Here is a 14,889-nt window from a genome sequence, read left to right as displayed (position 1 = left end):
GGTACATAGTAGGTACTGAATTAATGTATGCTGCTAAAATATGTTTGAATATTAAAGGTCATTGAACATAGAAATACATTCTGTATCTTATCCTCTCTGCTGCCTGCAGAACCAGCAAATTCATTTCTTAAAATAGCTTATTTTTAATTGCTTCACAGTTATACATTTATATATTTTTTCTTTTTTGATTAAGTTAGCTGAAAATGCCCCTTTATTCCATAGTATAAGATGATTATCACAATTAGTGTTAATGATCTCCCTCCCCATGTCCCTTCTTCCATTCTGTCTTGGAGAAATTTTCTTGGTGATTGTCCATCTATTTCAGACTGATGATATGGATGGTAGGTGGGCTGGGGGTGAATATTAATAGAGCTATATAAGGGGTATAATTAGGGTGGTGGTTTTGTGACCCTAACTCTCCCCCCCTTTTTAAAAAAATGTTTTATTTATTTGTCAGAAAGAGAGGGAGCACAAGTAGGGGGAGCCGGCAGGCAAAGGGAGAAGCAGACTCCCCCCTGAGCAAGGAGTGGGATGCGGGACTTGAATCAAGGACCCTGGGATCATGACCTGAGCTGAAGGCAGACGTCCAACCGACTGAGCCACCCAGGTATCCCTCTCCTTTCTTTTTTGAAAAGGATGTCAAAAACATATCAGTTACTTATCCTTATGACAAAAGAGTAAAAACCTAACTCAATTTGTTAATAGTGTCCCATGGAAATCATGGATGAAAAAGGCATTCAGATCTCTGGAAGGAAGTGGAAACAGGTATTGGGAAGCTAACAGTACTCAGCTTCTTCCTTTCCTCTCCTTTTATCTACATATAGATTGGTTTCCTCTTCTCTTCAATCCTATGACTGACTGTGGCCACTGAGTTAGCTGGGTCCTCTGTGATGGGGACCTTGAGATGGAGTTAGGAGCATTAGAGGTTTGTTGATATGTAAGTCCTGTGAAAGAGAAAAGGAAGAGGAAGGTAGACTGGGCCGCAGGATGCAGACCTGACAGGAGAGAGTGGGGAGGAAACTGGATCAGGCAGGAAGAGCCTCAGACCACGATGTAGACCTGAGGGGAGCTCCAGAGGGAAGATTATCTGTTAGAGGTATTCCGTGTTGGCAGAAATGTCCAGGTGTCAGTGCCCTCTAGTGCTCAGTCATTAGGTAGGGGTGACCTGGAACCAGGCTGGCCTGGGCTCAAAAGTTTGATTCTGCAGATGTTAGCCACTGGAGGCTGTCAGTGGAGTATTCCTGCACCTCCCTTCTCCAGGCCTTTCTTGAGAAGTGAACAGTATACTTCTATGGCTGCCATGGTCACCAAGAAATCAAAGTTCCCTTGTTGTGAGCATTTATGTAGAGAGTTTACCTGTGGGAGGGCCTGTATGTTATCTGCCCCCCAAATTACCAAGGGAGGGTTTGGGCCTAGGAGGGTGGGTTCATCTTTTACAAAATGGCCTCTGGGGCTCACTGCTGTGGTTAAGAAGATGAGGGGCTGGGAATTTCCTCCACAAGGTATCGTCCTCGTAAAGCTGGTTAAAATTTGAAGATTGGAGGTCACCAAATAGAGGAACATGTTCACTACTTTATCCAGTTGGTGCCAAAAGGCATGATGAAGCATATTTTTGAAAAATAACCTATTTTTTCCTTTTTGTAACCTCATTAGAAGAAAGCATACTTCTCTTCAAATATGTTACTTTGAGATAATAATCTTATGGAAAATTATCTTTGACTTTTTTGCTTAATCGCTTCAATCATAAACATAGAAACTATAAATAGTACATAGGTAGATAATCTGTGGTTCTGTTTCTCTGGAGAACCCTAAGTAAGGAACTAGAAGGATATTAGGACTCTCTGGTTGAAATAAAATTAACCATTGTTAATTAACTCAAGTAGAAAGTCATGATTTATCAAAGTGCCAAACTATGTTTTGTTTTTTTTTTAAACCCAATAATACACTAGTGGTGTATTAGTTATCTATTGCTGTGTAATGAACTGCCACAACCTTGATGGCCTAAACAACACAAGTTAATACTCTCACAGTTTCTGTGGGTCAAGAATCTGGTTTCAGATGAGCTGGGGCTCACGGGCTACAATCAATAAGTCAGCTGGGGCTGTCACTCAAAGCTCAGGGCCTTCTTCCATCCCCACGCAGCTGTTTATTGGCAGAATTCGGTTCTTTATAGCTGTGGGACTGAGGTCTCAGCTCCTAGAGGCAACCTCTCTCTATGGGAAGTTCACAGTGTGATGTTTGCTGTCTTCTGTGAGCCAGCAGGAGCATTTCCCTCCTGTTTTTAAGGCTTTTTCACCCAATTAAGCCAGGCCCACCAGAAATAATGTCCATTTTAACTCAAAATAAACTGATTAAGGGCCTTAATTACATCTGTACAATGCCTATTGCTATATAACAACAACAACAAAAAATCACAGGAGAGACATTTCATATTCATGAGTCCTTTTCAAGGAGGAAGGGGTTATACAGATAGACACCAGGGACAGCAATTTTAGGAACACTTTAGAATTCTGGCCACCACAAATGGATCCAGTGTGAGTGCTAGAAAACTGACAAAAATCCCCTTCCCTTCTATCTTATCTCTTCTCTGTGAAAATCTACTCCCCTCAGATTCTCCAAATTATCAAGGAAGGGCTCTGGCCTAGCTGGGTTGGATGTCCAATTCTGGTTCTACCAGCTATGGCCAGGGGCACAGTTTCATGTGTTAAATGGCTCCTGAGGGCCCACTGGTGTGGCAGGGAACCCAGGGGTGGTGGGCTAGGTTTACCTCCTGCTTGTCTCTTATTCCAAAAGAGAACTTTCTTCTGGAAGGTAAGGTAGAGCAGAGAGTGAAAATGACCCTGGGTAGGAATGAGAGTGTTGTGATCTCTTTTATGGCACTCCAGAATTTGCCCAGGAAGAAACGCCTCCTAAAACTAGGCTGTGTTCTTGCATGCTACATTCAACAAATCTAAACAGAGCAAAACTGAAATAAAAATGTATCTAGAGTAATAGTGGGGGAATGGGGAGTGATTGTTGATGGGTACAAGGTTTTCTTTTAGGATAATGAAAATGTTCTAAAACTAGTTTATGTATAGTCCAGCACTAGACTATAGAAATGGCCTGGAAATGATGAGCACCCTTAGCCCCAGACCCAGATCTCTTAATACTGTTACTCCATTAAAGTTGGGCACCTAGGTGGCTCAGGGGGTTAAAGCCTCTGCCTTCGGCTCAGGTCATGATCCCAGCGTCCTGGGATCAAGTCCCGCATCAGGGTTTCTGCTCAGCTGGGAGTCTGCTTCCTTTCCTCTCTGCCAGCCTCTCTGCCTACTTGTGATCTCTGTCTGTCAAATAAATAAATAAAATCTTAAAAAAAGGGGCGCCTGGGTGGCTCAGTGGATTAAGCCGCTGCCTTCGGCTCAGGTCATGATCTCGGTGTCCTGGGATCGAGCCCCGCATCGGGCTCTTTGCTCAGCAGGAAGCCTGCTTCTCTCTCTCTCTGCCTGACTCTCTGACTACTTGTGATCTCTCTCTCTGTCAAATAAAAAAAAAAAATTAAAAAAAAAACCTTAAAAAAAAAAAGATGGGCTCTTTGAGTAATGGCTTATTTCAAGTTTGGGTCATGGAAAGTATCAGATGTCTGTGTCACAGAGCAAGAGTTCATGAATTAATGGAATCATGTGATAGGTTTGGCCAGTTTTAGCCCCTTCACATTGGCCACAGAGTTGTGGGTTCTGGCTAGGTCATATATGATCTTATTCAAGAGAGTAAAACAGAGGAAAGCTTTATTACTTAGGTCCCTAGAAGTCCTGCAGATGATGCTGGAGGCTGGGGTTGGAAATGTTGCTTATGTCTGCTGGGTCACTGCAGAGGGCTTTGCAATTATACTGGAACTTTCCAGGGGGTGGTGTGGGCCTTTTATGCTATATTTTCCCCTAATTCTGTTCTTTGCATTCCCCACTTCATGGAGTTTTACTATGTCAGATACACTGTACATCTGTTTGTGTGATATGGCCCTTTGAAGGGCCATAGACATAGTAATATCTAAGACTTTTTTGCCCTCTCCCACCCCAAAAGAATCATTTTTTTACCTTCCAGGGGTTGATATCATACATGCTATTCATACTCTAGTCCACTTGTGCAGGAAAGTATGGAGAATGTGCACATTCATAAACTGATAAGAAAGGGCCAAGGTAAATATACTCCTCCACTGGGAATCAGAGCTGAAGCTTCTCTGCTTGAGACCTTGGGCCACTGTGACAAAGGAACAATAAGACAGATTTCGGGCCCTTCTCTCCCATGCGTGCTGATGCTCAGAGGTCTTGAACCACAGGTGTTGACCCTGAACCTACCTCCTGTATGCTGATGCCATGTCAGGGTCAGCTTCTTGGGAACACATGGGTCCCAACTTGAGGGTGGTGTTGACTTCTTACTGCTGGGCATTGTGGTAGATGGCAAAACCTCATCACCATGAACACCTGCTGGCTCTTCTTCATTGCCCTCCAGAGCCACCCTCCCCTGCTCTGCGCTCAGGGACACTGACCACATGGATTACATCAATGGGCCCCTTGCCTCTGGCTTCCTGAGAGGCATGGTCAATGCGAGGCAATGTGGTGGGTTTGGGGGGTGAGGTTAGGTATTTCTTTTCCCAGCTCCTCCCCTCTCAGGTCACAGTAGTCTGCCCATGTGTCTGTAGTAAGGGCCTCCCTCCTGTCCGCTGGACCTGTCAAAAGCTCTCACTCTCGGTTCCAGCAGCTACCTCCTCTCCTTGGCTTCTCCAGACCTAATGCTTATAATAACTTCCTGCTCTTGCCAGTCCTAGGGGCATCTCATTATCTCTGTGCTTCTCCCCAGTTCTGCCCACCTCTGTAGTAGTCCATTTTTTGAACTCTCCTAAAATTACTCAGCTTGCAGATGACCTATTTCCTGCTGGGAACCTGGCTGACACACCTAACGCAGTGACCTGAATTAGGAACAGTGTTTTGAAATCTGGGGAAATAGTTCAGTGGGTAAAGGTCAAGTGGGATGTGTGTGTTTGCAGGAAGGGTAGGAAGGAGGAGATTCAGGTGATGGATGTGTAAAGACAGGTTTTGGGGGTACAGTCTTGAAGGCAGTAGAATATCAAAGTCTACATCTTTCAGGAGTTGGAGAAGTATTGTACAGTGCTGTGAGAAATGAGTGTAATGCAGTTCATAAAAGCACATGCTGCAAGACCAAGATGTTATCACAAGAATGTGCTTAAGAGATGGCTAGATTGTTGCAATGCTTCAGGGTGGCGTGGTAGTTAATGTTTTGTAGAAGAAATGAACACTTGAGAGTTTACTCTGTGCTAGAGTGCTGACATGACACTGCTCTCAAGGAGAGAGGTCTGTTGATTTTGTATCCTTCCGTCTACGAAGCCCATGAATTTGCAATGAGATGGTGCATTTTGCTTTGGGACTTAAGAAAAAAGCACCATCAGCATAGTCCACCGTGAGGACTCCTGTCTGAACGTATCTCTCGCATGCTAATACAAACCACTGGGCTTTGTCCTGCCCTTTGATTATTACTGACAAGTTCTTGTAGGTGGCAAATTTCTAATACAAATTTTTATTAATCCCCCGTGGTTATTACCATTAAAGCACTAAGCAGGGGTTCTGCACATGTGGACACAACCCACATACCCAGTTTCTTAGTGGTCTCTCTAGTTCTTTCTGTGATCAATAAGCTAAAGCATATTACCTTGAGTTTGAATTATTTTTTCCATCTACGAGATCTAAGATCTTGGTTATGCTCTCTGCTTTGCAAACAACATAGACAGCTTAGCCAAGAATGTTCCTCTAGAATTCCCATGAAGGCCAGGAAGATGGCCCAGGAAGTTGCTTACAAATTTCAGGGACCCCAAGAATATCCTTCTGCCCCCAAATACATCTCTAATAGCTTATATTTTGTCTGAAGTACTCTCTATTAGAGTTAGTCCTTCAAGTCATGGACTCATTGGGGTCTTGAGCCCCAGAATAAATTCCTCAAAGCTCTTTTGCCAGTAAGTATTTGCTTTTTAAAGGCTAACAGAAACCTACTCATACTAGCTCTAGAACTAAAGACAATTTTATCCAAATGATACAAATGTTTCACAGAGCACAAGTGTACAAAGTAGCCTGGGAAATTGGTTCTTAGCAATTTTTTGGTTTCTATAGAATTCCTAACTCCAAAGCAACTATTCTCTGAGGCTATGTACCTTCTCATTTCTGCTATTTCCTACTGAGAAAAAAGAGTGAGGCAGACATACAGATGGACCTTCTCTGCCTTGGCCCTCTCATGAAGGAAATGGCCACTTCAACTCTGTGCACACTTCAGTCCAAGGGTCAAGAAGGTCCTAATGTCTCAGAATCTCAATTCCATATCCCCAAGAGAACACAGTTGGCTCAGCTCTGGTCAGTGGTCCACCCTGGGTCCAGTCACCTGGACTGGGGATAAGACCACATGGTAGTTGCGCAGCCATGGGTGCCATTGGATTAGGCATCCAGAGAAGGGGACATGCAAGGCAGGTCTTCCAAGAGTATAGGGGAATAGTGTAGAAACATGGGAATCTCTTTCACAATATTATGAGGACAGACACCTATTTATTGACTCCTCCTATCCGATGGCAGGGGCCTCAGACACGACATGTGCTTTTGAGGCGCCTGCCCCTTTGCCAGCCTTCAGTGCTGGAGATAAGGCAACCCTAGATGGTACTGTGAAATGGACAGGAAAGGAGTTGCTGGGGTTGAGAAATGGGTGTGCACAAGGAGGAAAATTATCACGTTTTGGAAAGCACTCTGGCAGACTGTATATAATCAGCATAATACCTAAGTCTTTTCTTTCTTTTTCCTTTATTCTCCACCCCCCTTTTTCTTAAACTTAAAAGAGACCTTATAAATTCAGTCCAGTCCCTTGTTTTTTTTTTTTTTTTTTTTCCCAGCTGAAAATGAGGTTCATGGAGGTTATAATGATCTGCCTGGGGTTACAAAGCCAGTTAGGATCCTGGTTTTTATCTCTGCCCCTGACTGCTGGTCCTTCATGCTACTTTCCGCCCTCCTATCTCCAATCCTGCATTTTATTTAACTTGACATCCTTATCTGGCCTTTCAGTTAAATTATGTTGTGGAAGAAATCACTCACAAACCCCCAAGAACCATTTGTGAGCAAGCTACAGTAAATATTTCTTGGGAATTACCCTCAGGTTAAAAAAGCAGCCTCGAGTTTCTCAAGCTTAGTAGCTCAGCAACTAAAAAGTAATGTTAATACCACCAAAGGGCTTAAAAGCAAATTGTGGAAAAGGGGAAAAAATCATTTGATCACAGTTGATAAAGACAGTCCTGGTATGATAGGGAAGCTTTAGTACATTCCTCCTGGGGTCTGGCTTGGTCTGAACCTTGTACAGAATTAGTGACTTGTAGAGTTACCCAGTAACATCTTATATTTGCCAAGACCTTGATTAATGTTTAAAAAAATGCTACATGCTATTCTTTGCAAAATAGCTGCTACTGAGTGAAGTGGGTCAGCTTTCCCCTCAAAGAGCTTCATTCCTCCTGTGTGTTACCAATAATAACATCTAACATTTAGCGAACACTTCTTATGTGCTGGGTTCTATTCTAAATGATATCTTTTCTAATCCTCAAAATAACCTTAACCTTTTCCCATTTTCCTGGCTAAGAAAAAATTAAGCCTTAGAAATTGTCATGACTTAGCAGAGAAGATCAATTATCATATGGTTTCACTTACTTGTGGAACATAAGGAATAACATGGAGAACATTAGGAGAAGGAAAGGCAAAGTGAAGGGGGGAAATCAGAGGGAGAGACGAACCATAGAAGACTGTGGACTCTGAGGAACAAATTGAGGATTTTAGAGGGGTCGGGGGTGGGAATATGGGTGAGGTTGGTGATGGGTATTAAGGAGGGCACATAGTGCATGGAGCACGGGGTGTTATATGTACACAATGAATCCTGGAACAATACATCATAAACTAACGATGTATTGTATGGTGACTAACATAAACAATTAAAAAAAAGAAAGAAAAAAGAAATGTTGTGACTTGCTCTGGAACAAGCAGAAAATAAAGAGCAGAGTGAGGATTCAATACAGGTCTTTATGTCCCTAAAAACTGTTCCTTTCTTTACTCACATTACTATGATGCCTCTTTAGGTATATTTATGTAGAACCAGCATAGTTTACACTTGGTAGTTTTCCTTCTTTTATTTCTTTTTTTAAATATATTTTATTTATTTTTTAAATAATTTTTTAAAAAGACTTTATTTATTTATTTATTTGACAGAGAGAGATCACAAGTAGGCAGAGAGGCAGGCAGAGAGAGAGGGGAGAAGCAGGCTCCTTGCTGAGCAGAGAGAGCCCAATGTGGGGCTTGATCCCAGGACCCTGAGATCATGACCTGAGCGGAAGGCAGATGCTTAACCAATTGAGCCACCCAGGCACCCCAGCACTTGGTAGTTTTTAACTGGAAAGCAAGGGTTAAACATTTATTCTTCAAAAATTTCCCAATCTTCATCTTGCACTGCCCTCCCAATAAGAATGACCTAAAAGCTGCACAGTTTTGGCCAAATTGTGAAATGGGCTTAGTGTATGAGGACTTTTATTTGGAATATCAAGTCAAAAGACAAGAGGAATAAGAATTGCTCATTTAGAATTTCAGATACTAATCTCTTATCAGTGTAATTCTAGTCACTCCCACCAGAGGGCAGTTATCACATAAAAATATGAAACCCCTCCTGGCTTCACTTTCAGACCACCAAGTCACATCACATCTGGATTTAGTTTTACAGCTCAGTACAGATCCTGAGAAGATCTCTGCTGATTTCAAGTCTGGAACTTGATATGAAACTTAATATGTCATGCCTACCCCCCCCCCTTTTTTTTTGCCTTGCAACTGAAAGGAACTTCTGATATCTTAGAAACCATCTTTTTAAATGGGGATGTTAATATGGGCCATTTTGAAGGTATATGTCCTATTTTGGAGGTAAAATCTTGCACCAAACACTCAGTGACACTCAAAAGCATTCTTCTGTATCCAAGAGTTTATATTTTATTTAAATACCACCTGGATTTCAGTAAGCTGTATCGCTCTAGAAAACTGGATTTGTATGTTATTTCATGAGGATTCTAAAGATTAGTGGAGAAAAAAGATTGAAGTTTTTGATAGACAACAAATAACTTTCCAAGTTTCCAGGCTTATGGATCTAGAGAGGCAGCTAGAAACACTTCTATTTATTGATCACTTAGCACAATGCCTTACAGGGAAAATGCTTTATGTCCAGAATCAAATCCAATCTTCCCAACATCTCTGGAATGAATGTTTTGTTATTATACTCATAGTAAAGATGAAGAAATTGCAATATACTCAGGAGAAGTAACATGCCAAAGGATACACCCTTGTTCCATATTCTTAATCACCATGAATAGTAGATCTGTAAGAGATGAGATGGGTCCAAGTACAGATACTTGTTTCAAGATCAAGGTCCACTGGTGCTCAAAAAATCAATGTCAGGAAAAGAAGCATGAGGTGGGGTGGGTAGCCTGTCTGTCTGCTCTCACTGGCTACACTGAAGGTTCCACTAAGTCCAAGGGCGTAGTTGCTTGAGCAATGGTTACAGACCATCATTCCATGTCAGGTCATGATCCCAAGTGTTGTTTTAACTCAGAAGGCAGACAGTCTGGCAGGATCCTGGCTAGCAGGTGGAGGACATAGTAGGATCTGGACCCACAGAAAGAACAGATGGGCTCTAGAGGAGTACCTTGGCCCCAGCCATGGGTTAAGATTCAGGACAGGATCCAGGCCTTAAGAAGGACTGTGGAAGATGTCAGGAAGATAGCAACGAGAGGAAAAAATCTTGCCCAATGTTCAGCTTTACAAATTGGGCTAGCTCTAAGAGTAGGAAGGGCTATGATTTGGAATCTGGCTGGAGATTCAAGAGGGAAGACAGATACCCACTTGTGTGGCTATGCCACAGGGTCTAGGGAAGTTGGCTTCACTGTAACAGTGGGGTGAAGTTGTTGATGTGTCATCTGCCTTCGTTACAGTGGATTCAGGAGCAGGAGCAGGGATGAACCTGAGAGTGGGTGCCTTGGTGAACCCAGCAAGAAGGACTTGGGGAAGGCAGAGTAAACATAGTGGGAGTTCGTTCTGGATCTGAACTCCTGCCCCTAACATGTCCATTCCTGAACAGAGCCATATGAACCTGATTCTAGGATGGCAACACCCTCATTGGAAGACATAAGTGGTCTCTTCAGGCTTGGGGACCTGAAGGGTCAAGAGCACAACTGAATGAGCAGAATCTTTCAAAGCTTTTCTCCTTCACTAGTTCTTGAACACCTGCTCTATGTCCCATGATTCCTAGCATAGTACCTAGCTTAATAATGTGTAAAATTACACCCAGGAGTATAGAACAAAGGTTCCAGGTAAACCTCATCCCCAGCAAGTACAGGACAATCATTTTCAGCTGAATATATATGGGCACTTTATAGGGAGAAGGAGTATTGATCCTTAAAGGAAGGCCATCAGAGCATCAGCAGTAAGATGAAGTTGAGGGCATCTGTATAGTTTCCTGTGACTGCGGTAGCAAATTACCACAAACTGCCTAGTTTACCAATAGGTGTTTATCTTCCCCCAGTCCTGGAGGCCAGTAGTCCAACGGCAGAGCTGCCTCCCTCCGGAGGCTCCAGGGGAGAATCCATTCCTTACCTCTTTCAGTGTCTAGTGGCTGCTGGGATTCCTTGACTTGTGACCCCATCACTCTAACCTCCAAGACCAGCATCTGCAATGTCTCTCTGCTCCATCTTTTCTGTGCTCTGCCTTTCTGCATGTGCGCGTGTGCACGTGTGCGCATGCACGCACGGCTGTGTGTGTGTGTGTGTGTGTGTGTGTGTGAAATCTCTCTCTGCCTCTCTCATAAAGGCACCTGTGGTGGCATTTGGGTCCTGGGGTAATCTCCTCATATCAACACTCTTAACTTAATCACATCTATAACATCTTTACCAAGTAAGGGAACATTTACAGATTCCAGAGAATAGGACATGGACATATTTTAGAGGGCCATTATTCAGCATTCCATTATTATATTATTATGGCGTCTAAGTTGAAAGAAATAGCATGGGGCGGGGTGGGGGCCGGAGGCGAAGCAGAAGGAGTGTTTGGAGGACAGCAGAGCAGTTAGTTGGAAGATCGGGACCATGCAGAGCAACATTCTCTCTCTCTCTCTTTTTTTTTTTTTGTCCTATTGGTGGAGGCCTTGAACCCCAGACTGAAGAGTTTGGAATATTTGATGGAGGAAATTATATAAATGTAGGTTTAGAGAGAATTGTCCAGATCATATTATGTAACGGCAATAGTTTTCATATGAGAGAGCCTAAAACCACCCGGGTACTTGATCAGAGGAAGGACCCTGTGATCCAATCAGTGTCTTAGGAAGACTTGTTCTCCAGCCTCTCAAACCCTGTTCAAATGCATTTGTCCTTATTACAGCTCCTATCTAGTATAATTCTTAATAGTCATAAGGCTAACATTGCAGAGCTGACTCCAGCCTACGGATTGCAGTAAGGTTTAATCAAATCTCCCTTTAAATATCTTGGGGTCCCTGTGGGCAAGGGTGCGTGTTACAACTTGGCTGTCACTGCACCTCCTTCCAGACGCTGCTACAGTCTGTTGTCATTTCATGAACGCCTCTCTGGGTAGCAAAGGACCTTGACTCTCGTTTACCCAAAGCATGTGTACAGTCCCTGTCTTAATTCCCCCAAAGCCTAGTTGACTCTAGGCTGTAATGTGGAACAAAACGTTATTCATGTCTTCAGGATGACAGAAGGAAAATTCTTTAAAAGAAATGTTTAGGGGTTGGGGGGGTGGGATTATGGACATTGGGGAGGGTATGTGCTATGGTGAGTGCTGTGAAGTGTGTAAACCTGGCGATTCACAGACCTGTACCCCTGGGGATAAAAATATATTATATGTTTATAAAAAATAAAATTAAAAACAAAACAAAACAAAACAAAACAACAACAACAAAAAGGAAATGTTTAGGGATGCCTGGGTGGCTCATTCGGTTGAGTCATGATCCCAGGGTCCTGGGACCAAGCCCCACATCGGGTGACCCACTCAATGGGGACTCTGCTTCTGTGCTCTCTCACTCATTCTCTCTCTCAAATAAATAAATAAAATTTAAAAATGTTTTATTTATTTATTTTAAAAATTTTTAATTTTTTTATTAACATATAATGTATTATTAGCCCCAGGGGTACAGGTCTGTGAATCGTCAGGCTTACACACTTCACAGCACTCACCATATCACATACTCTCCCTAACATCCATAACCCAGCTACCCTCTCCCTGCCCCCCCGCCCCCACAACCCTCAGTTTGTTTTGTGAGATTAAAAGTCTCTTATGGGGGCTCCTGGGTGGCTCAGTGGGTTAAAGCCTCTGCCTTCGGCTCAGGTCATGATCCCAGAGTCCTGGGATCAAGCCCTGCATCAGGCTCTCTGCTTGGCAGGGAGCCTGCTTCCTCCTCTCTCTCTGCCTGCCTCTGCCTACTTGTGATCTCTCTGTCAAATAAATAAATAAAATGTTTAAAAAAAATAAAATAAAAGTCTCTTATGGTTTGTCTCCTTCCCAATCCCATCTTGTTTCATTTTTTCTTCCCTACCCTCCAAACCCCCCATGTTGCCTCTCAAATTCCTTATATCAGGGAGATCATACAATAATTGTCTTTCTCTGATTGACTTATTTCACTCAGCATGATACCCTCTAGTTCCATCCACATTATTGCAAATGGCCAGATTTCATTTCTTTTGATGGCTGTATAGTATTCATATATATATATATATATATATATATATATATATATATATATATGTCACATCTTCTCTATCCATTCATCTGTTGATGGACACCTAGGTTCTTTCCATAGTTTGGCTATTGTGGACATTGCTGCTATAAACATTCGGGTGCACGTGCCCCTTTGGATCACTACGTTTGTATCTTTAGGGTAAATACCCAGTAGTGCGATTGCTGGGTTGTAGGGTAGCTCTATTTTCAACTTTTGGAGGAACCTCCATGCTGTTTTCCAGAGTGGTTGCACCAGCTTGCATTCCCACCAACAGTGTAAGAGGGTTTCCTTTCTCTGCATCCTCGCCAGCATCTGTTGTTTCCTGACTTGTTAATTTTAGCCATTCTGACTGGTGTGAGGTCATATCTCATTGTGGTTTCAATTTGTATTTCCCTGATGGCAAGTGATGTGGAGCACGTTTTCATGTGTCTGTTGGCCATCTGGATGTCTTCTTTGCAGAAATGTCTGTTCATGCCCTCTGCCCATTTCTTGATTGGAAAAAAAAAATGTTTAAAACAGGATACGGGCCATCCAGTTCTCAGCTCTATCAGCCACACCCCCCTCAGAAACACTTGCTAACCAGTTTCCATCAGACTAACAGTCCTTTCCATCAGACTAACAGTCAATTTTCTTAAAAGCATCTAATTAAAACCAAACAAACCTTTCAGACCTTATGTCAGGCTCTAGGGAATTCTTTCCATCCCCACCCACCTGGCTCCTTGAAACTGTAGTCTGTATGTGATATTCACGCCCCAACCAGCTGTAGTTTAACTTCTGCCCCTGCCTTGCCTCTGATTCTCCCCTTAGTTAAATCAAAGACACCCTTGCTGCTAAATCTATGCTCCATTCTTGTCTACCTTAACCTCATCACGTTTGAGCGAAGCCATGCTGTTTGGTCTTGTTGCACTCCTCACTTCCCTGCATTACTCAATGTCTTACACTGGCACAGAAGGTAAACCAGTTTGGACCATCACAATCTCTCTGCAGAAAAGTAATTCACCCCACAAAGATGGTACACGACCTTGCTTAATAACATAAAACGTTAACTGTTTTCCAGACTGTGGGTTGTGACCGATTTGGGGATTGTGAAATAAACTTAGTGAGTTTCAAGGCTCACTGTTAAGCTCAGTGGAATTGACTAGAGACCATCAGAGTGGATCACATGTAGTAAAGCTAAGTGTTTCGTGCCTAGAATGTGCATAGGTTTTCTCACTAGGTGGGGAGGCTAACCAAATTTCTTTTTGTGGGTCTAGTCAGAAAAATAAAAAGTAAAAAAGGCACTGATTTGGGTCTTCATGAAGGTAACTCCAATATTCCAGAATAGAACCTACACTTTAATTTGGAAACATAGAACAAAAATCTTCAGCAAAAATCTTTCACAAAAATCTTGATTTTGAAGAGATTAAAAAAATAGTGTTAACTTTAAAATAGGATTCTGGTTCACTCCTGGAGCAACCAGTAAAAATTTAGACAGCTTTGACAAGGTTCTGTTGTCCCAACAGAAATGACACATGAGGCTCTCCACAATCCGGCTCCTGCTCACCTCTCAGCCTCATGTCCCCACTTTGTACTCTGTAATCCACACAGCAGCCACACCAAGTCCTCTGCGTCCTGCAATCGCACAGTTTTGGCTCCAGACCCTGCGACATGCCATTCCAGGACAGCGAACACCCCAATCCCCCGCCTCCTTACTGTCCCTGCCCAAAGCTTCATCTGCCCGACTCTGTGGTCCATCTCATCCCTGAGAGATCACTCCTCCTAGGGAAGCTTCTCAGACTCCAAGCCTAATTGTTACTGAAATCCCCAAATAAGCTCCTGTCCATGAGGGTCCAGGAGAGCAAGTCATGAGGCCAACTAGAGCAGTCTTTCCCACCTGTTTTAAAGACTTTTTTTTTTTTTTATTTGTCAGAGAGAGAGCGCACACAAGCAGGCAGAGTGGCAGGCAGAGGCAGAGAGAGAAGCAGGCTCCTTGCTGAGCAAGGAGCCCGAGGCGGGACTCGATCCCAGGACCCTGGGATCACGACCTGAGCCGAAGGCAGTGGCTTAACCAACTGAGCCACC

The sequence above is a fragment of the Enhydra lutris genome, unplaced genomic scaffold (genome assembly GCF_002288905.1).
Source record: "Enhydra lutris kenyoni isolate GAN:26980312 unplaced genomic scaffold, ASM228890v2 scaffoldscaffold5, whole genome shotgun sequence".
Classification (NCBI taxonomy): domain Eukaryota; kingdom Metazoa; phylum Chordata; class Mammalia; order Carnivora; family Mustelidae; genus Enhydra; species Enhydra lutris.
The sequence above is the reverse complement of the archived record's forward strand: the minus strand, read 5'-3'. Positions refer to the sequence as shown.